Source organism: Gallinula chloropus (assembly GCF_964237585.1).
Source record: "Gallinula chloropus genome assembly, chromosome: 10".
Taxonomy (NCBI): domain Eukaryota; kingdom Metazoa; phylum Chordata; class Aves; order Gruiformes; family Rallidae; genus Gallinula; species Gallinula chloropus.
In genome coordinates this window covers 11,139,508-11,162,463 of record NC_140095.1, presented here as the reverse complement: position 1 = coordinate 11,162,463, position 22,956 = coordinate 11,139,508, and positions in this window count along the sequence as shown.

Below are 22,956 nucleotides of genomic sequence, written 5' to 3'. Positions count from 1 at the left end.
TTTCACATGGGGCTGGGAAAGATTCATTTAAATGGCTGCAATATTCATTCAGTGTTTCTTTCAGAGAGTGTCCTAAATAAACTTAAGAGCTGCGTGATGTCTGCTGAGTTGTTTCCTTCCTCCCAGGGAAACAGGAGGACCGTACTTATTTTCACAGGTAGCAACAAAAGGGACCATCTGCTTGGCTATTTTATAATCAGCTTATTTATCTGCATGTGGTCACTGTGGGAGGTTTCAAATGTGCCCCCCCTGAAGCTGATGGACGGAGGGGAGCCGTGATGTCTGTGTGCTCTTCGGGATGGGGACCAGCGCCCGCCCCTGCATTTTCCAGTCCATAAGTAGCCAGCTCGTAGCTGATGTTATTTGCACGCATCATTATTTGTGAAAGCTTGGGCTGAGACCCAAAAAGGGCAACAGGTGGGGTGAGGAATCAGCAAAGTGGACATTGGAATGGGGAGAGGTGGGGGGCAACGGGTTTTCTTAGCAATTAGCTGCCCGCAGCCTTCATAGATGGAAAGAGCCCGCCGGTGTCAATAATTGCAGTAATCAAAGTAAACCACATCTTGCCACTTTCCTACGTGACATTTTTCTCCCTGTACGTGAGACCAGAGATGAATTTTCCGGTTGTGTTTGAAGAATGATGGTTTCAGAGAGTTTTTTGCAGGAGGATTAGTTACACATTTCGGCTTTCGGCGCTGGAAAGGGAACTCATCTGGAAAAGAGGAATTCAGAGCTTTTTGTGAGATTTTGAAGAACACTATGCAGAGCTAGACATTAAGTCAGAGTGAAAACGGACCCCGTGTGTATGGGATGGTTGTTGTCTTTAGAAGAGCAATTGTGTTTTGAAGCACAATAGGAAAACAGAGATTTTTATCTCGGCGAGGTATGAAGATAATTGCACTCAGGCGCTTTAATCAGCACGCTTCAGATTTAAGCAGATGGATACAGAGGGCAAATCTGTGAAGGATGAATTATTTATTTTGGGCACACTAAAACTTTGTCTCTTTAAAGGTCACCAAACTTTCAACAGAACTGACAAAGTCTGCTGCATATGTGAAGGCGATTAATCTTCTCATTAGCGAGAGGCAACATTTTCTTTTGAACTTGATATGCCTGGTAGGGGAACAAAAAAAAAAAACCCACCAGAACAAAATCATTTATGGAAAAGTACAGCTGAAGAGCATCTGTTTGTCTTACATCAGTGGTTCTGCCCAATTGCTTACAAAAAAATTGAACTGGAAACCCCAGAGGAGAATAATATGTTCTGTCCACCAGGCACAAATAGTTGACACATCTATCATTTTTAATAGGATTATAAAATTAAAAGCTCCCCCCCTCCCATTCAAGTCAATTAGTACGATGCCTCTTTAGTGGCTGGCTGAGGGACCTGGGTGTCAAAGGCAATAAAAGAGTCATTGACACCCCATACCAGAAATCAGCACTGAATAAAGAAAGAAATGCTGTTGTTCTAATGGACTTGAGCGAGAGGGCTCGCATGGGTGAGCTTGAACACACGCAGGAATGGCTTTTAAACCATTTATGAGACTTTGCATTTAAATCAGACGTGGGTCAAAACTGGGGACACAGGTTGAATTTATCAATCCAGAGCCTGATCAGCAGGGCCAGACTCTCATTTCTGAGGTTACCTTGTATTTCATAGAAGCATAGAATGGTCTGGGTTGGAAGAGACCCCAAGGATCATAGAGTTCCAACCCCCTGCCACAGGCAGGCCCACCAACCTCCAGGCCTGGAGCTACACAAGGTTGCCCAGGGCCTTGAACACTTCCAGGGACAGGGCATCCACCACCTCTCTGGGCAGCCTGTTCCAGCCCCTCACCACTCTCTCTGTAAAAAACTTCCCCCTAATATCTAATTTAAACCTTCCTTCTTTTAGCTTTAATCCATTCCCCCTTGTCCTGCCATTGACTACCCTTTTAAAAAGCTGATTCCCCTCCTGTTTGTATGCTCCCTTCAGGGACTGGAAGGCTGCAGATGACAAGGGATGGATGCTGGCAGAGGGATGGGACCATGGTTACGCTGCCAGTCCCCACAGCTGGAATTTCCAGGGGAATTTCACATGAGCCAACTCGATGCCTGCCCACGTGCCCAAGGGATTTGCAGGCAAAGGTAACATCTCTTCCCAAAAAACAGTGGAGGAACTAGAGAGAAGAAACTGCATTATTAATGGAGCTAACTCCAGAGGTGAAGGCTTGTGGTTGATTAAAATACTGTGTCAAGCAGTGAAAGTGGTGTCCATCGGGTACAACGTACTTTGGGTCCACAGACAGGAGCGGTGCCAGTACAGCTTTGAGTGAGGCCTCATGGTGTTTGGAATCTGTTCCCAGTGCCACGGGAACAACTGACAAACTCATTTCATTATCTTTCCCTATGGAATAGGGATATTAATTATCTTGTATTTCAAAGCACTTTGGAAATACACAGATGAAAAACGCTCGCAAGTTGTGTGGGTCTATATTGTTCCCAGCAAGATGTAGTTCCTATTACTTCTAGTAAAGAACAACTTATTTTTAAATAGACACGATTGTGAAACATTTTACATGATTGCTTTTGCATAAACCCCCTTTAATCTATTTGGGGAAGGCAGGAACTGCTCTGCGATTTTTCAATTGAACCACTAAATGAGCTAATTAGGGAGAGGACAAGTGTTACTCAGGCTTCTTAGCATGTTATAGTAATGCCAATGTTCAGGGGATTTGAAATGCTTTAAGAAATCCTCTGTGGAGGGATGGGGAGAGAAGTGGAAGAGCTTCCCCGGCACGAGCATTGCCCTGTTAGCAAGAGCCACCAACTGGGAATTTGGCCTTGTTTTCCCTGAAGTTGCAGAGCAGCATCCTCCCAGGTCAGCAGGGGACTTTGCTCTAGTCACTAAGTTATCTGGTAAGTCAGGTCTTCCAGTAAAACCAGCATTACTGGAGGTAGAACCCAGCTGGCTATGCAGATTTGATGGAAATATGTTATTCCTTTCAAAAGGGTAAATAAACAGGAGGGTGAATGAAACTGATTCAGTGTCTGGCTTTTATTTTACTGCCTAATTCCTCCCCAGGGAGTAAATGTTTCATCCTCACAGTCAAATCAGAGCTGACCTCCCCATCTCCTGCAAAACACCCACCAGACACTCCTGAGAGGGGAAGGATGAGGACACACCTTGTAGGCAACCAGAGTTCAAAAATACAGATAATGCTACTGTCACATTCAGGATATTATGTGACTACTGTATGCAAAGGGTGGCAATTAATTTAATCAAATAACTGATAATGCCTCTTAAAATCACATCCCTTCATCTTCCCAGCTTAAAAAATCAATAGGAAATTACAGTCTAATAATGCACCTGAATGTTAAAACAGAGACATTCATGTAGAACAGGAAAAAAACCCCTGAGATCCTGGCAATTACTCAGATGACACAGTTACTCAGCTAATGACACAGACCTGAGTTGATTTTTATTCTTGGACTGGGGCCAGGATAACGTTAATGGTCACTTCTGTGACTGTAATAACAGCACAGAGTCCTCATTGTACTCAGCAAAGCAAACAGTTTAACAAATGGTACCTTCTTTTTAACTGCAGCCTCACCACCTCAAGGCAGGACGTGCACATGTGGTAGTGTAAGTTCCTCCTCCCCACTCAGGAAAGTATTTCAAGATGCACAAAAGTACCTTTTTTAATCAAGAGGTGAGCAATGCAAAGGGTCATCCCTACACACCAGCTTGCCTTTGGTAAATAACTCCTCTGCAGCAGCTTCTTAAATATAGTTGTGCCAAAAAATGCTGTAGCTCTTTCAGAAAACCTGCATCCACCCTGTGCTGCCATACAGACAGCTTCATCCAAAACCCAGCGTCCTAAGAGGAAGATGTCGCAGAGGTTTGGGGATTTAGGGTTAAATGAAAAGCCCTTGGGAGCTTCATTTGCAGCAATGTGGTTTAGACAGGGAGAAAAAAAAACCTCTGCAAAGCTCAGTGACAGCCTGGGCACCCCAGGAGATGGGGCAGGGTGAGCTGGTTCCAGCCCAGCTCTGTTGTGGCACCAACCACGTCGGACACTTACACAGGTACTTGCAGCACCCTCTGAAGACCTAAATCAGCCTCCAAACAACAAAGCTGTGGCATCATTCACAATGGAAAACTGGTCTGAAAGGAGGATGCTGAGCATCCTCCAACCTGGAAACCCCCAAGCCCCATGGCAGGGCTTCGGGCAGGGAATCTAGCACAGAAACACTCAAAACTCAACCCTGAGGTGCTGTGCATCTACCAGGACCACAGCAGTAATTAAAAGAGTGACAGATCTGCTGCCAGTTATCTCAGTGTGGTGTCATTGCACGGTGAGGGCTGAGCAAAGCAAGCTTCAGAGGCTGTGAAGATTGTAACCAATCTACCCTGGGAAGAAAAGGGCCTTTGAACAGCATCCTTAATAAAATTCTACATTTAAATTTAAATATACACACACAAACCTTTTCTGAATGTTTATTTAATTTCACAACAGGAAAATACCCCTTCCTTCAGTTAGAATTATTACCTTTTAATGGGTACCAGAAGATTTGTTCGGTGCCATAATTTTTTCCAGGATTTTTCTTCCTTCCACAGTATTCCCCTGTTCTGCTCTGTGCAGTGGTCCCAGGAACATGCCCTGTAATCACTGGGACAAACAACTGGGTGGTGTTAGCAGCATCTGAAATTTCCAGTAAGTTTGGAGTAGGCAACTTAGGCAGAGATTTTAGCCTGGAGATCAGAACTAAAATAGAGTAAAAACCAAAGGAATAAAAGCTGAAGACTTGTTATTATTAGCAATCTCTGATACAAGGTGCTGTACATAACAAAGCATGACTCTATAATTTATTGGCAGTTTGGAGATGTCACATCTGGGGTGTCTGAGGTTCCTCTCTAAACAAAAATTTAAGACAGATTGGTGTAAAAACTTGTGGACCAGCGTGACATGCAACTTGTGATTTCTGGTTGTGTTTTTAGCATAACTGCTAAGAAACATGGTGTGTTCCTGCAGTATCCCCCGCACTGGAAAAGACCTTCAGCCCCTGGGCTGGGATTCAGGAGCAGGGAGCTCTAAAACAGTCCCTACACCAACAAGGGGCTGAGCTGGGAAGCCAGATTGACTTAATTTATTGCATGGAGGAGGTCTGGAAAGTGGAAAATTACCCAAGGCTGAACAAAGAGGCTCAGCTGTAGCCATGGGGACACATAGAGGGGCCAAGCACCACCCAGGACAGCTCGGTTGGGAGGAAGGACACACAGACATGCTGTAGCAGAGGAGCCAGCTCTGCTTTCTCTGGTGAACCAGCATGGTTAAAGCAAGCTGTGCTTGTGACAGAAACTTTCAGCTATTTTAAGGAGAAGCAATAAGCCGCAGGGTAAATATCTTAGACAAGCCCAGAAGGGATTGACCCCTATGAACATGCCAACACATGGTCAGCAGTACTGTATTTAGCCACTGTAAGGACGCTCACATTTTTCCCCAGCCACACAATGGAGAGCTACAGGAAGCAAAAGCAGCCAAGAGATGCACACACAAGCATGGGGAAGCTATGTGGTAGGACCTCTTCACTTCTTTCATTTAAATGAAGTCATTCACTCTCCTTAATCCCATCCTCACCTGTTTCCTGGCACAGAAAGAACATTCGCGTTTATTCCCTGAGACACTCAACACTGTGACTGAAAGGAAACTCAAGGGTCTTTATCTTGGTGCCCTGGTCAACCCCAGCACTGGAACAAGATTTCATTGGACTGCTGGAAGGATTATCTTTCTTACTGGTAAACCATCATCTCTCCAGTTACCACCTGTTTATCATCTGTCTGAGACAATATCTTTTTAATCAAGACATTCTTTTTAAATGGCTGTTTTGGTCAATGCTACCATTGCTTGAGAGCAGCAGTTTACAAACAGATTGCAATCACAAACCCTTGGAAAACAGGCAAGAGGAGATTAACTCCTTATAGAGGATGAGTAAACCCACAGGAACCTGTTAAAGTGGTAGGAAATGAGGAATTGGGAACACGTGCCCTGGCAGCATCCAGAAATTTGTCCTCAGCCTCCTTTCATCCGTACCAGCCTCGCCGTGCCCCGGTACTGAACCCTCACAGGAGCAGCCTGTGCCCCTGCAGCCTTGCATGCAGCAGCACCACGGAGGGAGAGGTTTATTTATCCTGCATGGGAAGGAATTCCCACCCTTTGCTTTGAAGTCAGCCACACTCTGCACAGCCACGGAAGCAGCTCCCATGGCCAGCATCCCTGCAAGCCGTCGGAGAGGCTGGAGATCTGGAGATAATCTTCCCTGCCCAGACCCATTCCTGGCTTCAGGAAGTCTGTAAATATGATATGTTTGATCTGATCTGCTCATCTTCTCTTTAGAGAAGAGGACACACACACAAACACACACAAAGCCATTCAAACCCTTGCTCTTTTCTGCTGTGGCTACTGATATCAGAGTATTACCTAAAACTTCATCAGCTTCCATGGAAATCTCAGGTGTATCCCATGCAGATATATCATGTAGAACAGCAGCCAAATCTCTGCTCTTCCTTGAGCTGATATAAATCTGAGGGTTTGCAACTAAATTATGGAAGAAAGAGAAATTCCCTGCATGCCCAAGCTTTATCCCCAAACCTGGAGGGAAGAATCCACCTGCTTAACTAGTCTGAGACTTGACGTCAAAGAAAATCATAAACACAGAGCATGGGCTGTCTCTGAGCAAGGGATGGCACTTAAAAGGCAGTGGTCACAGTGCTGCTCCAGTTGAGCTGCTGAAGTTTAATCATTGCTAGGAACTCAATTAGTCACTGTTATTAAGCAGCCAAACAGACCAAATGTCAGAGTGGAACTATTTGAGGTTTTCCTTAACAACTTGAAACATGCCAAAACAACCTATTTTTGGGGTATATTATTCCTACTGAGTTGCCAAAATCCCTTGGCCACCGCAGACCTGCTGGGAGCCTGGAAGGGTATGGCTAGGGAATCGCAAAGCCAAGCACTGAGAAAAAAACCCCAGTGATGGCCTAGGAACCACACGAGCTGCTCAGAGCTGTGTGGTTTTCCACGTGAGGGGGGACCTTGGTTTCCAAGAATTCAGAGAAGGTATTTTGGGGCCCTTTGCTACTTTCTGGTTACAGGTTTACTGGGAAAAAGGAAAATTCACTGGGGGAGCATGGTTCTCCCCACCAGCCATGAAGATGTGAGAGATGCTCTGACGCACTGCAGACAGCTGCCTGTGCTCCAGGTTTCTTTCCCTGGAAGGATTTTGGTCTCTTTTCAATCTTGGGTGGATGCTCCAGGTGTTTATGATGCCTCATCAAACCCAGGGGTGATTTTATCCCCCCACCAAAGAGTTAACTCATGCTAGGGAGGCTACGGGTGGTAGGATACCTATGCTGGGTGTAAGGAGAGGCAGTGCTGTTCCCATGGCTCTGTTTCCAGGACCTACATCCCAAAAGCTCCAGAAGGGAGAATGCTGCAACCTGCTCATACCAAAGGGATCTTAAGAAACTTGTGGAGCCCGAGCACGGGAGGTCCTGCCAGCACTGCAATACCTGGGGGTTTCATGGCTTGGCATGTAACCCACAGAACAGCTTCTTTCTTTGATCTACAGAGCACCAGGTTCTCCCTGCAGCTTTGGGGAGCCAGCAGCACAAGCTGTTAGCAGAAGGGCTGCACTCAAAACATGTTTCCTCGAAACTGATGGTTCCCACATGGTCTCAAATGCCTGGAGAAACTCCCACTTCCACCTCAAATGCTCCAACAGTGCTCGCTGGCTTCAGCACGGGCAGCGCAGGATGCTGAGCTCCTGTACATCTTTGCTGGATCAGGGTGAGCCCATGGGAAGGGTAGGAGGGGAGGAAACTGGGTCAGGGGCTTCCCTTGAAGTGAAGCTCTGCTAAAAATGAGCATGGAGATCCAAGTCGGGATGTGGGACACAGCGGTGGGACCACACAGCCAAGAAGCCCACGTTTCAGGCACAGCTGCTGAGACGCCTCCTTGCTCTGAAGGTGACAGGGAGGAATCCACAGCTGACATATACATCTCTTCACTGGAGCATTTCAAGTCTTTTCTCAGGCACTGTGACTAATTATGCAAATTAAAATTAAAAAAAAAAAAAAGAAATCACGGATTTTGCCAGCAGACATTAGACTGGGGAAAGAGTAACCTACTGGGGGACAGTTCACATGACCGACAGAAAAAAATGGTAAACAGCTGTGCCTCAACATCTGGCTGCAGAGTCAGACTCTGCAAGGAGGAGTAAATGGCCAGAATTAAAATTGCCAATAGCTCCTTTCCTCCAGCCCAGACCACACTCAGGGGCAGGAGGGACCCAGGAGTTGGGCAGGCTCCTTTCCTCTCACAGTGTCACTTGGGGTGGGACTGATTAAAAGTCAGATCCCTACCCAAAGTGCATTTGTCTGGAAAGGTGCTGAGTCTCTGTGCAGAGGTTCAAGCTCTCCTTTGGTCCATCACCCATCTCCTGATAGCTGCTAAAGGGCCATTCCTTGCAGTGATACTGTGTTTTGAGCAATGGCAAGTACCTGTAATGTTTTTATCTTAAGTTACAGAAATGGAAACATACAAACACCCATTTGCTTCCCACATTTGCCCCTTGAAGCTGTCTCCCTCCCAGATGGAACAGCCTCCATCGATGAGGACTTTGTGCGGTCTGGGCAGATGCTCCTTGCTCATAGAAAGCTTCATTGCTACATGGCACTCTGCTCCTATTGCAGTCAGTTAGAGCTGTCTTTAATTTCTCAGCCTGGAGTAATGAGATCCCATTAGGTCCTGCCTTCTCAAGCCACGTTAGTGGAACAGTGGAATTCTAGACTTCGTCACCCTGATGGCTTGAAATCAAAAGGCAACCACCCTCTCCATTTATTTTCATAGTTATTAAGCCCATCTCATAGCAGTTAGGGCGTGACTCCTCGATTTTGAATATTTATGGTTTGTTTTACTAACCAGACAAGAGAGAAGGACAAGCTGGTGGATCACTGGCTCCTACTGTTTTCACTTACAGATCAAGGCCAATACATATTTGCAAAGCACACTGATGGGGCTAAATCGATCTGACTTGGATCCAGGCTATATTTCCCCCCAAAGGATTTCTTAATATTGACATAAATGCCTGTTTTATTAACAGAATAATTGCAATTCCCAGGTGCTGAGGCCACATCCCAAGTGACAGCATCTGCACGGAGCAGCACAGCAGCATCGTGCCCGCAGAGCTGGCATCCCAGGGCCATAGGGACCTCCTCCATCATGTCCTTAACAGGCTTGAGCTTTGCCAGCACTTCTTAAAAGAAGGTATTTTTAAGCATCTAAAAGAGCTGTAGGCATATTTACTCCCCATATACTATTTTTTTCCAATTACAAGTCATTAATGCCCTGTCTGCTGAGACACAATAAAACAGATCTGCTGAAAATTGCAATTTAAGCCCATTTCAGGTGAGCTGAATTAATTAAAACCCTGAGCAAACCCAAACCACACACATGTACAGATCTCAACCAAAAGCAGCCTGAAACAGCCTGTAAATACCTTCCCACTAGTGGCAGGGGAATGTTTTTCTTGGATTCTTCTAAAAAGGTTCTCGAAAGTAGATGAATACGTTCCAATAACATATTCGTGTTAATTCAGCAATATTTCTAAAAAGAATTTAAAGCATTTCCAAAATCACTCACGTACTTTGTTTCAACGTTTTCTAGAAGAAGTAAATCAAGGTTTTAAGTTAAAAAAAGGGGGGGGGGAGGACCCTATCATTTGAAACGCCTGGAAACAATATTTTTCAGCAGTGTTTTAGATCTCTCAGCTAACTGGAAAAGTGGCTGATTCTTTGCTCTGACTCTCTCTAGAGACTGTACTTTGATATCACTAATTAAAAAAGGAGCTGGAGACCAGACTACCGACTTTGCCTGAAATTCTCAGCTTGCAGAAATCAAAGGAGAGCCATAAAGAGGGAACTGGTGGTTTACACGAGCTGCAAATCTGTCCCATTTTTGCTATAAATACGTGCACTGCAACGGCACGTTCACTTTCACATGCTAATGGTGGTGTCACAGGAATGCTGCGAGATCGCACTCCCGAGCCGCAGACTTTAAATGCCACTTGGGTAAAAGGATGTTAGAACCGAGCCCAAAGTTTAGAACACTTGCTTTTGGCTGAAGGATGAGGAAAATGGACAGTCCTTTGCACTTTTAGTTTTGACTCCTCTGTCAATACCGCCTTGCTGTGGCTTATCACATAATGCGGCTGGCGACGCGCCAGACTCTAGTGAAACCAACTGAGAAAATCACCGTGAACGTTTCGGGGCTGGAATGATGAGGTTTGGTAATGAATATTTTAAGCTCCTTTGACATTTGCAGCACTCGTTCCCAGAGCTGAGATGGATTTAAAAGGCAAGTTGGGGGTCCTGGAGGGGTCTGACGTCACCTGAGCTGTCGCGCTCGGTGAAGCCATCTAATTACATGAGTGCCAAAGTCCTGCAGAACCTGCTGTTCCCACGGGACAGAGTTTAGGAGTTAAAGTCTCTTCTTCATCATTTCTCGGTTTGCATTTTGTCTGTAACTCTTTTGGCATTCTGTGTCACAATGTGTTTAATTAATTAATCACCTGAGATGCTGTTAGCTTCCCAGCAGGTGTTGGTAGAGGTGGCTGCTCTGTGTTGCTTTGTCGACGAGCAGTGGAAAAGGATGTCTGGATATCAGAATTTTGACTCGCTTCCATCATTCCTTCAATCCATCGATATACCAAGAGGAAGGAGAGCCATATTTGGACCTGGAGATGGTCTCTCCAGCAGTATTGATGATTGCCTCAGTCAACCCTCATTGTCCCCAAAAGAGAGGCTTCATCTGACATCCCTTTGGCATCTGACACTCCTTTGGCTTCTGATATGTGGCTTTAGCTTAAAGCCTCAAACTTTTACCATTACACTATTCTACATCATCATACTCAAGTTGTTCTATTTTTCCCACAGTATAGGCTTGAAAGTAAGGACTTAAGTTAATAATAGACTTGTAAAGGCATGGGCTGATTTTCAGAGGACCTAAGTACTGCAATCTCCACTACTTTCCACATTTGACCTCTGAAAATCAGTGGCCAATGAACCTCTATTCTGGATTTCTCCCTTGTCTTATCTAAGATTGAAAGCAAAAGAGAAAGAAACCATCTGTCTGGTTTTATTTAAAAAAAAAACCAAACTGGTGCAAGTAATCATATTTGCATTGACCTGCCTTACTGCACACCCTATCCATATTTCCTGTGTATGCATAGACTTCTCCAAGCTGAGCGCTCTGCATGGCTCCCAAGCCACAAGCCTTCTTGCTACGGGTAGGAAACAGCACTCAGGTCCCCCTGATAACCTGGAGCTATCATTCCATTAGTCATAGCATGTCACCAGGAAATACTGACAGTGAGACTGGGAGTGGGTGAGGTGTTTATGTCTTCTGAGCCTTGAAGAAGGCCAAAAAAAGAAAATGAACTCAAAATAGTGCTTGAGATGCTCCTGCCGCAGAGATGGGAGATATTCCTCCCTGAAATGTGGGAGTCATCTAAATGTGAGAAAGGGATCCCGCACAAATCTTTAAAGTTGGAACTAATCTCATCTTTCAACTCTGTAATCCAGGACCATTAAATATTTATACCATTGGGATACACACAAAGAAAATTAATACCTGTTCAAACGAGAAGGATCAAGCTGGGAAGGGGGTTGAAGTCAAATGAGAACAAAATATCAAGTTGGATTTGCTTTCCATTTTTATTCTCAGCTCCCCTTCTGCAAATGTGTTATTTCACCCTCAATGCTTCTGACAATACCAGCTGCTTTGATCTCCAAGGCTTATTTGCTCCCCAAGTCAGCAAGTTTGCCATAGCTTAAATAAACTCCAAAAAAGTTCAAAGCCCAGCAGAGGGAAATAAAATTGACTTTAAAAAAGACGTGAAGCCAGGAAGGCTTGTGTTCCTTAATGACTTTCCTGGAGGCTATATCTCTTCTCGCCCCCCTACTCCTCCTCCCCATCTACCTTCCTTCTGTTTCCTGGCTTAAATTAGACTGTAAGATCTTCTGGATAGTGAATGCATCCTTCCTGTGCAATGGGCCATGATCTTCACTGGAGCCCCTAGTCGTCCCTGGGACTAATTTTCCATCTGTTGTCAAGGGTACCTCTTTGGTCCATTAACAAATAGCAAAACAAACAAGGGAAAAAGGCCAGTTCACAGATGATGTATTAATTCTCATCTCCCCACTGCTCGTTTCTCATCTCTGGAGATTCCTTCTAAAAGGCAAGGGGTATTTTGTGCTTGTGCCAATGTAGCAGAGAGACTGTGGATGGTCATAACAAACCCAAACAAGTTATGGAAACTGCAAGGAGTTCTTTTATACACAGTGTTATCTATTACCTGTTGCATTTTGCTAGTGACAGGATTGCGTCTCCCACAGCCTAAAAGGAGAACTAAGGAGGTGCCACACGAGTAGGATGTCACACAAGTTACTGTGTCCTAAAGCTGCAGTTGTAAAAAGCAGCTTGTCCTGAGTGTAGGTGTGGGGAGGGAGGAACAAATGCAGCAGAGATGGATCTGTTTTCTTTGAACATGACAAGGATTTTTGTCTGTGGCAGCAGTGAGACCAAGGCCATGGTCTGCCCTGAGTTATGTCCCCTTTTTGGATGGCGATCCCAGTACTGCTTCATCCACATGCCACAGACTTCTGCCCTTCTCAAGGCTCTCAGAAGGTGAACACTAAGGACATAATGACATCGTTTTGCCAGGTCCCTGGCAAAACAAATCCCTCAAGATAGGCCACAGTTTTAAAACATGACTTGTCCAACACTGCCATCCTGCAAAATGCTCACAGAGGGTTAATGCTGTGTGAAAGCTGCAGCACACTATGCAAAAGCTGAGGCAGTAACTTTCCCACTGAAGCAGCAACTTTCCCATTAAATGGGGAAAAAAAGAAGAGTTGAACGTTGCTGCCAGTGCTCGAGCTTGGCTTGAGCTCATCCCACTTTATCTCCTCCCCAGCATGTAGCAGCATGGGGACTGGCCAGACTGCCAGCAACACCAGGCGAGCTGTGAGATGCCAACATGCCATCACACCCCCACCCTGAGCCCTTCACTGGCCTGTCTGCAGCAGAGTCCACTCTCCTGCTTCCAAAATCTGGGGAATCTGGTTCAGATTAAAGTTAATTCCACCAATTTTCTCCCTAGAAAATCCAGGAGAACTCTGTTAACGTTTACTGGCAGAACATAGATTGCCATTTTAGGGTTGTTTGCATTTCAAAGAAATTGGTTTTGTGAGGAGAGGCTGCTCATACTCCTGAAGGAAGTCACATCTCCTCGTGTCTTGAGGGGAATGATTTGGGGAGTCATGAAGTCACCTCCTCTGGGGTCCAGCATTTTACCATGTAGCTCTTCCCACCCATGCTGCTTTAGGAAGACTGAAACTGCACACAGAAGGATCTACTTTTGTTCCCCAATTACCAAGTTACCTTACAACATCAAGAACAAATGAGGGTGCTGTTTTTTGACCAACTGACTCCCATCCCAGGTCCCAGTTTAGCTGAAACCTGGTCATTTAACTGTTCTTTACACCTTTAAAATATTTTCTGTATTTCTTGGTGCTCACAAGTCAAGGTAAAGAGCATCCAGGTCACAGTAATACAGCCCAGTCCATTTCTGCAGAATCCCTTTCAAAATCTGCAGAAAATTGGGTGTACATATATAAAAATATGTATATGTTTATATATACTTACTTATACCCACTAAGGGAGAAGTCACAAGTTGACCTGAATTCATTACATTTATGCCCCAGGGTGCAACCTGCCTGTTTCCAAGCATCCTTATCAAACAGCCTCTGATCAACAACCACATGAACCCTTCTGAGCATCAAACTCTGCCTAATTCTCCTCTTCTAGAAGCAATTCCTGCAGCTGATCCCAATCCAAGGCCTTCCAGCAGTAGAAAGTTACTGTGTATTAAAAACACATGTAAATCTTTGGTAGATTATGTCCAAAAATGCTGAGAACAACAAACATTCACATTCGACCAGTAGCCACCAGCATTGTTGTAAATATTTATATAGGAAAACAGGCACAAAATCTTTGTTTACTGGGCAGCAAAGCACTCACAACTAAGAGATTTTTAAGTGTATATGCAGCATTCATTAGCCCAAAATCTGTACTTGAAGTGACAAATCCTGGGTTTAGTTACACTCAGACCCTTTGACTCTCCTGAGCTGAATTCAAGGAGCCCACGTCTTTGCTAGCAGCAAGGAGGAGCCATTCCCAACAGCCCAACAGGCTCCCTGCTGTACATATGATAAGTCAAAATGTGACTGTGGGTCCAGCTTTACTCAGCCTTATTCCTCGGGTTTGTTACATCACACTGCTTCAGAGCAGACCAAAAGGTCTTCACTGGCATCCTTTTGATGTTTGCATGAGATGCTTATGTGTTACATTAAAAGTGGACAAAAATAATGGGCTGGAATACAAAGGGAGCCCGAGCCAGCAGACACTCCCCAGGTTGCATATTTTCCATGTGCATTGCATGGCCTGGCTGCTGGAGTGAGCTTCTGGGGCAAACATGGATCCTTGGGAGCCTGTTCCCTCTAGTTCATGCCATGAACTCTTCCTCAGGTCATGGCTCCTGGGCTTGCCCAAGGCATTTTGGGGGAAGGAGTCACCCCTGCTTTCCCTCGCCACAGGCCAGGAGGAAAATGCCTGAGGACCCAGCTCCTCATTCCAGTTTTGCAAAGGATGTGGATATCAAGTAGAGGGACAGCAGGAGATGGGCACCGTGCCACAGACACAGACCTGAGAATAAATCCCTATCAACCTCTGGTTTCTCTCCCCTTTTCTCAGTCTGTTGGAAAGACAGAGAACCTTCTAAATTTGTGTTGGGTTTTCTTTCAGGATCCTCAATTCACAAGAGATAGGGGGAGGAGGGCCAGGGGGGGCAGTTATAATCAGCCTCCCATTCATTAACCAGTTAAACACCTAGAGAAAATGAGGGCTGGAGATCAGCCTACAGATGGGCAGTGTTTCCCTGCACCATCAGCATGTTTTCATTTCTAGGATCTTGCCTTCAGCAAGATGCTTTGGCAGATCCCAAGCAATGGATATGGGTGATCACTAAAGCAAGCACATGAGACAGAGCATCTCTGGGGCACAGGGATGTGCCTACAGCCACAGCCAGGGTGACCTGGGCAATATCCTAAAGAACCATCTGAATCCATAAATTAGACTCAAATGCATACAAAATTATTGGGGAAGGGAATCTTTTTTAACCATTTATAACCACAGAGTGCTGGGTCTCCCCTGAATTCTGTTCCCAGGAAACAGCCAAAGGAACTCAGCCCCTTGGAAAGAGAGGGGAAAGCACTGATGAACATCTGATCTCACATAGGGACAGTGTGAAAAATTTAAACCTCTTTCCAATGGAGCAAACAATGAACTGTAAAGAATATAAAATAAGCTGCAGATGATCAAACCTGGAATATTTCACATTAGATGTGAAGGTTTGCTAAAGGATTTAGCCTTTCCTCTGTACCCTGTCCTACCTACTCAGTTTCTCTGTTTCCTTTGGATTTCATAATTTTGGTGATTTCCTATTTTGGATGCTAAGAAACGAGTAATAGTCACTTAGGGGAAAATGTATCAAACATGGGAGAGGATTTTTTTTCACTTCTGCTGCTTAATAACTTTAGGAATGTGGGTCAAACTATTTCTTTCTCTACTTCTATTACATTAGTGACACATGTAAATTGTAGAGAGCTCCGTTCCCCATGTTCCCCAGCATCTTTCTCTTTAAATCACACAAACTTAGGACAAGCGTTTTTGGGACACCCCCAAACCATTGTTGTGTGCTGGCTGGCAGGGTTTAGGTCATGCTTTGAAAGGCCCTTTGAGACCCTCAAACCAGAAGAATCTCACAAATCTGAAGCATCACCAGCCAGTCATCCTTCCTAAACGCCATGGCCAGCGTGAGGTTTGGCCCTCTGTAATTTAATATCTCATTCAGAGAAAACCCTTAAGCATCCCAAAAGCTGTGTGCATGAAGGAAGGGGACAGCAGGAATTTGAAGAAGGGCAGAAAAAAGAGAAAAAAACTATGACACTTCTTTAAGCATGCTTAAAGATCAAGCACACAGCATTAAATGCCACCCTTGTAAGAAAGGGCTCGCTCTCCTTGTATCATTCCACAGAGCTTTTTCTGTCAGAAATACCCACCGGTCCTTGACATCTGCTAGCCAAAAGGTAAAGGAAGAGCTCAGATTAAACCCAGCTCCCAGCCTAAGCCAAGCCCTGGTGCAGAGCAGTCTCTGTTCAGCCTAACTCATGGGGATCACCCTCCGAGCACCCCCATGCTCCCCTCAGAGCAAATCCTGCCAGCCAGCACAGCTTTATCCCCATCCCACCCACCTACAGCCCATCAGCACCCATTGCCCACCCCAAACACTCCCTGAAGATAAAACGGGAACTGCTCTTGCATTCCTACTCCTGATGAATGTTTATTACCAGTGGCAGAGAGCTGCAGGGAGACGTTCACTGACTGCCTCCAAAACCAAATTTACAGTTATTGAGTACTACAGGAACTCTTGGTCTGATCCCTGAGGAACAAGATCTGGCCAACTCCTTCCATGGTAGCAACAAAATGTTAATGAAAGAATTATATCAACAGCTCTTGGGTTGTCTCCTTTATTTATACTAGAAACTGGCTATAGACATAATTACAGCAGATTAACTTTGGCATAGCTTTGGCATGAAAACAATATACCAGGGCCAAATTTTATTCCAAGTACAATGTATCTACTGCCCTGCCTGCATCACTATTTATTTTGTTTGGAGTGACAATCTTTAATTCAAAGAATATAATTAGAACATCACTTGCCATTACATTTTCTCAAGACTATATTATTCACTTGAAGGGAAAGTAGGTTCTCTTCTCATTGAGTTTAAATACGAAGGTTAATTTTCTTTGAGCTGAAGGAGTTTGGTTTTGACTTGATTTCTATGCATTTGGGGCAACCAGCACAGCTGCAAAAACATAATTGCTCCTAGAAATTTAGGGCTGCTCATCCTCATTTTCCAAATTGCTCTCTCTTTTGTGTGCTTTCCTAATTCCAGCTCTCTGAAGCGGCCGCTGATTAGCTACCACAGGTGCAATCCTTCTGGACCGTTCCCTACCTCCAACTCAAACGCTTCCAACTACATTCTGCATTGCAGAAAATAGCCTAATTAAAGATTAAAAAAAAAAAAAGGGGGGGGGGGGGGGAAAGCTGATCTGCTAAAATAGCAGGGATCTGGCAAGAAAAGCAGGGAGAGTTACTTGTCCCGTCAAAGTCAAAGAGGGATTTCACCCTCAGCATCAGCAGGGAGAGGGCTGGCTCGGCAAGGTGCTGAGGGTGTGCAGCTCTGTGCAGCCATGGTGTGAGATAGGAGGACTGAAGGAAGGGCAGAAAATTGTTATTTATGACCCATGGATATCATTAATAAATATAGAGCAGCAGCATCCCCAGGACCTCACCTCTGCAGCCCCCAGACAAGACAGAGGGTGTTTTCTCCATGAAAAGGTGAAGCGAAGTCCCCGTATGGATGCTCAGGCCTTGGGGGATGCCCCGTTGAAACCCAGGGCACTGTCCAGAGCTGTGGCTGTAACAAGCACATAAATCATCCCTAATGAGCCCCTCCACCGGCCAGCATGTGTGGGGACAGCGAGCCTGGCCCACGCCTGCGGTGGCTGCTTGAGAAACGCTTCGGGTTGCAGTGAGCACAAATGGCTCTTTCACACGTCCCAGCAGATGTTACTCATTTTCTCCTCATCTGACTTTAAGATTTGGCTCCATTCTTTCCCTGCTCCCAAAGCCCAGCAGTTGTCCTAGAAACCTCTCCCAGTTTGTCCATGGGCAATAGGCTACCCCGGCTATTCGGCAGGGGCCCATGAGCATCTGCAGGCATCTCACCCCTCCAATTTCTCATCTGGATTGCTTCTGTCTTCCCCACTGAAACTCGCCTCATCTGCTGGCCATTTCCGCTGCTCCACTGCACGTGATGTTATTCATCAAGGTGCTTGTCCCTTCTGCACAGCGACAAGCACTCTGAAATGCTTCAGGACATCCACAAAATTTGGATGGAGGATAGGAACAGCAAGCAGGACCAGATGTTCAGTGGGAAAGAAGAAAGATGCATCCAAGGCTCAGCCCCTGCACTACAGGAGGCTGAGGAGAAGCCAATGGGGCCAGTGCAGCTCGTCCTGGGGTGGAGATGCACAGAGGCAGAAATTACTTCCAAAAATGCAAAAATCAATCACTTGGTTCAGGTGGGTTTGCCTGTGCATCAATGCATGAGCAGAGTTTAGGTGTGTAGAAGGTACCAGCATATTGTCACCGGAGTGCCCAGTGGAGCAGATGACCTGGAGGTGTTCAGTCCCATTGGAAAATCTAGTTTTATGGACAATAACATGCTGTGTTTTGCTCCCATTTCTGTCTACTGCTTGTTTCCCCAGCTCTGCATGAAACCCAAAACATCTTCTGCGCAGCCCCGGGCAGCGTGTGGACCACATTGCTTTGACTGAACAGTCACTTGTGTTAGTGGGAGTCTGTAATTCACAGGATAACTTCCCATAAACTATCTTTTAATTTATTCTAAGGATCTCAGAAAAAACTAAAAAGCTTCAATAGATCCTTCAACTTTTTGCCATGTCAATAGCTTCAGCTGAACAGTGCTTTGTAAAGGATAAAGATAACACAACCAAAACCTTAGAAATGCACTGCTGATGACACAAGCCTATGTGGTTTTGCTCAAATCTATATTCCAGGTGTGCATCATAAGGCATAGAAGTCACTAACCAATCTAAAACTTGAGATAGACACATATCCCCTATGGATTCTGCTTGTTATATTAAGCACACAGATCACCCAAAGTCACCTGTCACCACCAGCAGGAATCGACCTAAAATAAATCACCAGGGAGAGCTGTGGTGCTAAGGCTGGGAGCCCAGGGCTTGGTGGGAAAAGGTCTGGTTCCTCCACAGCTCAGGGAATGTGTGTTTGCCTGGCATTGTCCTCAGACCCCCCACACTCCTCACCAGCAAAGCAGAGCAGACCTTCCCAGCCCACAGCATCCCAAGCACGTTCTCAGCAATTCACCATTTCACAAGAAATCCTGAGATGGAAATTAACTCCACAGTGGAGCGTGTCCTTGGGAAACACTATTAAAACTTTAACATGGAAGGAGGAAACCCTCTACACAAAGTACATGCTTTACTCCAGCCCTAAGTTCACAAAAGGCAGGTTTAAAAAAGCCCTGGGCAGTTAAGGAGTAAAATAAAAGCAGTTGCAACCAACAGTTAATCAGCACGTTACTTGGGTTTGCAGTAGTGTTTTCGTGTGGATGAAGCAGTTTACCAAGTCACCCAGAGTTATTTGCTACACACTTGTATGAAGGAGAAAAATAAATCAAGAATAGCTTCAGGTGATCGAACCCCAAGTCATCAGGACTGAAAGTTGACATGTCCAACCCATGATTTATTTTCCTCTGGGAAGAGATTTGTGGTGCTCCTTGACTCAAGAAAAGTGCCCATCAATTATTGGATTTATGAGCGTGCCTCCACCCCAGGAGAAACCCCGCAGCCACCAGTCAGGGGCCGGCACACACAACTTTTCATCCGTGCCACAATTCAACATGGAACACACCAAGCAATACCTCCAGGCTGTCATTTAAAGGAACCTTGTGAATTCTTCCCAAGCAGAGCAGTAATGTTGGCCATGCTGGATCCACTCCCATCACAAGCCCCTCAATTCGGGATGCAGGGAAAGTGAATGGAGCCATATACAGGAAAGGTTGGAAAATTGCCTTGTGTAAATAAGACTGCTCTGCTCCACCACCTCCAGTTTTTGATGATGACTAAAGGAAGGAAGGTTTAGATTGGATATTAGGGGGAAGTTTTTTACAGAGATAGTAGTGAGGGGCTGGAACAGGCTGCCCAGAGAGGGGGTGGGTGCCCCGTCCCTGGGGGTGTTCCAGGCCAGGTTGGATGGATCCCTGGGCAACCCTGTGTAGCTCCAGGCCTGGAGGTTGGTGGTCCTGCCTGTGGCAGGAGGGTTGGAGCTCTGTGATCCTTGAGGTCCCTTCCAACTCAGACTGTGATTCCATGATTCCACTATGATTCTATGATCCCATGACCTCTTGCCCATAGAAACTCCTCATATCCTATTCCATTATGGCATTATTCACATTATAGGTGATAACTTGCTGCTGTCCCCGCAGATGCGATGCAGGCAGCTGCAGCCCAAGCGCAGGGAGCCGCCAGCACTGGAGCCAGGCTCCAAACAAAACGAATTAAAAAGGAATGATCTCCCCAAACGGAGGCTGGGGGGAATCATCAGAAACAAATTAAAATCAAAACAACTTTTCAGCAGGAAACAATGGAACAGATGTAATAATATTTATTACTGGAAACTGCTAAACATGCCAATTAATTTTGAAGGGACTTAAATGGATTAAGCCCTTTTTTTTTTTTACTGGAAAATATGAAGGAGTCATGAATCACAGCAATACCTTCAGCAACGTAGACGTGTTTTCCGGGAAGCCAGCTTAGAAATCCAAGAAAAAAGAATCTGAAAAGTCCCAAACTGGTCAGTAATCTTTCTGTTACATTAATTGTACCAATGGCCCAGTTACTATGCCTAAAAATATTAGGGGAAGACATCTATGTCTCTTGCTATATCTGTATAGCAAGTTGGTCATCTTGGTCTGAACCAGAAAAACATTTGACTGGGGCCAAAATTAGACATAGAAGCATCCTGTGATGCCCTAAGCACAGAAAGGGTTATAAGTTCATGAAGATGCTGAAAGCTGTAGGTGTGATTAAATGCTTTGACAAACTGGGGCATAACCCACCCATTAGTGTGTAGAGGTATTAGTATTGAATGTAAGAAGTAAGTACTCATGTTTGTTTAATTTATTTAAATAGTTTAATTTATTTAGACATAAGAACGTGGAAATCCTTTCCCACAAAAATGCATAATGTTCGAAACATGTTCATCCTGCATCAGGACATGCAATGACACATGAAGAGAATATTTTATACACTCATTCCATTTCAGGAGCACTCAGAGAGATTATTTTCCTATATTTTACATGTTCACTTTGAAGACCTTTACCCGCATTCCTTCCTGCCAGTATGCAGAAAGAGGATAGAGAAATGTCTTTCTAGTTAAAGGAGAAAATCAAATTGATTTTTCTAAAAGGAAATGAAAAGTACTTCACAGCACTGAAATTTGCCCATTGTAAATGTTGATTTTGCAAAGGGACATTTTCCTTCAGAAAACTGTCCGGAAATGTTCTGCTCAGCTCCACTTATCATCATTCCCTTCCCTTCCTTTCACATTTTATATAACACTACGTGTTTTCTTATGCAAAATCGTCATGTTCCTCCCAAAATAGTACTGTGTTTAGAGAGGTTATAAGGAGGTACTAATGAAATTGTGGTTATTTAAAGAGTACAAGATAAATATGTCACACACGCTCTCACAAATAGAAAGCAGCTGGAAGAATACTAACAATGTCAGGGCTATGTGTAAACTCCATTTTCCTATCAAAAAAACTATGGAAACAGAAAAAGAACTGAGAAAAATTCACTGTTTGCTTCAGCTGAGATTTTATTGCTGCTGATTCTGGATATGGCTCGTACAAGGGACAAATTGCTCCGTGTTTCCAGGCTTTGCTGCTCTGATGTCTGCAAGAAAGTTTCATTCTGATTTCCTCCCTAACAGCTTCAGTGATTTTCTTTGGCAGATCCATTGCAATTGTGAAAATACTCTGTCCCTAAACATAAGCAGGTTTTCTTTTCCACAAAGTGACCTAAACCCCTGAGATCTGGACCCATTTATCTATACTGAATAGTTGTTTGGTGAGGGCTTTGGTTCTGTGAGAAATCTAAGATGAGACTTTTCAACAAAGAGCAGGGTGGTATTTGAGCTATCCCTGCAGAGCTGCAACAGGGACAGTGACACCTCCCAAAACCAACCCATCCTCAAGGAGTTTTTTTGGCAGGAGAGAAATGGGCCATAAATTCAGCCTGATGTCACTCATCCCCACATAAAATCAGCCCTAAATGCCAGACATTGTCATCACTTAACAGCCACAGGAGCCATCCTCATGGAAAGGGTTAAAAAAACCCCTCAAGTAATGAGAAGCGAGCAGCCTCAGGGCACTTCAGCTGTTGAAGTGCAGGTGTCACTTATGGAAACCTCACAAAACACAATCTCTCCTACCACCGCTTCTCAAGCCCACAAGGAATTACTCTCACACTTCCAGCCAGATGCTGCAATCAAGAGTGGTTGGAGAGAGGGGGGAAGGACCCACCACGTCTCACGGGCTGGCTGTGCTCAGGCAGAGGACACCAGAGCCACCTCGCGCTCCGGGTGACGCGGGTGCAGCCACTCTGCCCGAAGCCATGCAGCCGCGCCGGCAGCGCCAAGGATGCTGGAACAGGAGCTGGCCACCTGTCCCTTACAGAAAGAGGGAGGCCATGGAGCCAGTTCACTCTTATTTATGGTTTCCTCCAGCAGCCAAACCCTTTCAGTCATATCCCTTCCTTGCTTATTAAATATTTGGTTATTAGCTCTAAATCCCTTGCCTGTGAGGAACATACTTTGTATTTAGTTACAGCTCGGATGCAGGACACATCACCAGCATGATGTGCTGCTCATTGCTTCCTTTCTCCAGGCAATGCCCTGGCTCCCTGTCCTCCTTCCAGTGATGGGTGAAGCCTACAGCATGTGATGGAAGAGGTTTAAATAGAAAATCCTGCTCTGTATGCTGGATTGCTGGGTGTAATGTCACTGAGCAGCCAAGCTTTTCACACACTCTGTGGGCATAAGGCCCAGCAAGGCGCTGAACTGGGTTTGTCAGCTCTGTCCCATTGGAAACAGCCTCCATGGCCAAAGGCAACACCTCCA